The following is a 2982-nucleotide window of genomic DNA, read 5'->3' as shown; positions in this document are numbered from 1 at the left end:
AGATATAGTAATAAAACAAGAATCAACTCAACAATAAATTGAATTTGATTTGAGTTGGTGTTTTTTATTGAATTAAAAACTAATAACACAAATTTTTATATATCGTTTTCTTTAAAGCTCATTTTATAAAATTAAAGTTGAATCAAAATGACGTTATATTTTAATGCAATTTGCAATGTGAATTATTAAGAAATCGGATTTTGTAAATCTTTCTTTAAATAAAAAGGGGAAATTATAAGAAAGAAAAGAAAGAAGGCTATACAAGACTGCAAGTTGGTTGCTCCCACTTGCATGTCCGGCGTAATCCCTGTGTTTCTTCCTCTTTAAACTTTTCCACCATTACAACTTGCATCCATGCCTCCATTCCTCACGCTATCTCTATATATCTATCTGTATATCGCTATATCGACATCTAACCTCACGGAAACAAAAATATGCCTTCTTCTTCCATTCAAATTCAAAGAATCCAAACAAACGTCACCAACCCCACCGTCACCGCCACGGCCACCATAAACCACCATAAACAACCCTCTACAACCACCATATGGAGAGTACCATCTTCTATCTGGATCCCCGAAGATCTTATTCATCATCACACACACGCGGTTGGTCCTCACCAGTGCTCCTCCGCCGTTGTCAAATCTATCTCTGCCCCCGTCGCTGCCGTCTGGTCCGTCGTCCGCCGCTTTGACAACCCCCAAGCGTACAAACACTTCCTCAAGAGCTGCAACGTGATTCTCGGTGACGGTGATGTGGGTACTCTCAGAGAAGTCCAGGTGGTGTCAGGATTGCCGGCTGGATCCAGCACCGAGCGGCTTGAGATCCTAGACGACGATCGCCACGTCATGAGCTTCAGCGTTGTCGGTGGTGATCATCGTCTTAACAACTACCGATCTGTCACCACTCTCCACGCGTCACCAAACTGCGACAAAACAACCGTCGTCGTGGAGTCATACGTCGTCGATGTACCGCCGGAAAACACCAAGGAAGAGACGTGTGTTTTCGTTGATACAATCGTTCGATGTAACCTGATTTCATTGAAGCAGATCGCTGAAAATGTGTCCAAGAACTAACAGTAAATTAAATGAAGTACTTCAACCCGACCCTGTGCATTAATCTGTTCGAATGATCTTTATTTTCGTCTTCTTTTTTTCATAGGTTTGATTCATCAATCTATGATATGGGCAGATATCAAATTTTCCAATTTATTTTAATTTTTTTTTAGGATTTTCAGTTTTGGTTGTTCATGTGAATTTTGACTAGTGTTTCTTCATGATTTCACCATCACATTTAGAAAAAAGAATTTAGAAGGTTGCATGACGCATTTATTATATTGTGATCACATATATTAATGTTTTCTCATTTTACATATTTGTTCTTTTTATATAGTTTTTTCGCGCTTTTATAAACTGATGTTTTGCATATATATAAACTTCGTAATCTAAAAATAAAGGTACATATAGAAACTTCATAATCTAGAAAAAAAGATATTAATATAAACTTAGAAAACTAATAATTAGAAAGTGTGGTAAAAGGAATCTTACGTATGGAAAGTTAACAAGGCATTGTATTTAAAAGTTGCGTCAAACTAAAATCTAATCTAAAGGAAATAATAAAACAGATGAAACACACATTATTCTTACAATAAAAAGTTTATTTTGATAAATGTTATCATAGTTTTTTTTTAAAATCAAAATTATATTAAAAACACTAGCTAGATGCTTGAGAAATACAAAGAACTAGAAACCCATACAAGGATCTTTAAGTTATCTAATCCAATCTAAATTCATTTTACGATACCTACAGAAAATCCAATTAAAAGAATTAAATTAAAACACTTGAGTCAAATAAATGTTTATTCCTCGAATTGGGATCTTCAAATATATAGACCCTGTGAAAAACCAAATAAACAAAATCGTTGTAAAGACAAGTGGACAACCACGTCAAAAACTTTATTTTTAGCAAACGAAAAGTGTAATTGAACCACTCAACAAACCCAATCTTCAACCAAAACAAAAGACGAGACTTGAATGTTTTACGATCGAATAACCAAGCACCACAAAGAGCTTGCCACCTCACATCCCTTGCATAAATGGTCGACGGACTCAATATTTTGACAACAAATGGGGCTAAGAACACAATCTAGGTCGACACCCCTCACATCCAAGTTTTCTTAATCGATAACCGATTCAGAGTCACCTGATAACCCAAAATGTTGACTTTGAAAGGAATTCAATCGTTCCATCTACTAGAAGGATCACCATTATCTAGTCATAACATATTAAGAAAGTGCTTTGCCGAAGACATTGAAAACTAATCTGACCTGTCAAGATCACAAAACGATCTTCCTCCCCATTAGAATAATTATTAGCATCCAAATGTTTGAACATACATGTGAGTTGTTTTTTGGTCCCTCCCCTTGGCTCTCGACGCCAACTCCAAATCCGCAAGGCGTTCAAGAACCTATCACTTATCATGCAATCTCTATCCAATTCTAACACGTACAATCGATGGAATTTTTGCATGTAATTATGCTAATAATCACTAATATATTTCAAACCCCCCCCCCCCCCCAATGATTTTTTTTTCTAAAATTCAGATGCTTCAAACCCCACTTTATTACTTTGGATATATAGCTGAAACGACCTTAACCCATAGATCATTTGTTTCGTTTAACAACCACCAACGTCGTCTCAAATGTAATGCATTGTTTAACACATATAATGTAATATCCGTTTTCTTGATTGATAAAGACTTATATATTTTGAGGATAAGGTTGTTGGGGAAAAAACTTAAGTCGTGGCGCGGCCACGTCACTTAAGTCGTGGTGCGATCACGTGCTGGCCGCGACGCGGTGACGACTGAGTTCTAAACCCTAGATCTTGGGCTTTGGGCCCTAATTAATGGTCCTAACTCTCTATGGTTTCTTTCTAGTGCAACCTCCACCTCCATAGATCTAAACACTAGCCTTGAGTGTGTGTA

At 36.7% G+C, this 2982-nt stretch overlaps 1 pseudogene; it reads left to right on the top strand.

Annotated features, from left to right (window-relative positions):
* The first annotated feature begins 253 nt into the window (after positions 1-253).
* LOC145161430 (abscisic acid receptor PYL4 pseudogene) lies at positions 254-1233 on the top strand (annotated as a pseudogene).
* Positions 1234-2982: the final 1749 nt, after the last annotated feature.

This window comes from Lactuca virosa, chromosome 2 (assembly GCF_052849685.1).
Source record: "Lactuca virosa cultivar CGN04683 chromosome 2, Lactuca_virosa_CGN04683_v6, whole genome shotgun sequence".
In the NCBI taxonomy this organism is placed as follows: domain Eukaryota; kingdom Viridiplantae; phylum Streptophyta; class Magnoliopsida; order Asterales; family Asteraceae; genus Lactuca; species Lactuca virosa.
This window is presented reverse-complemented; position numbering and strand designations above follow the sequence as displayed.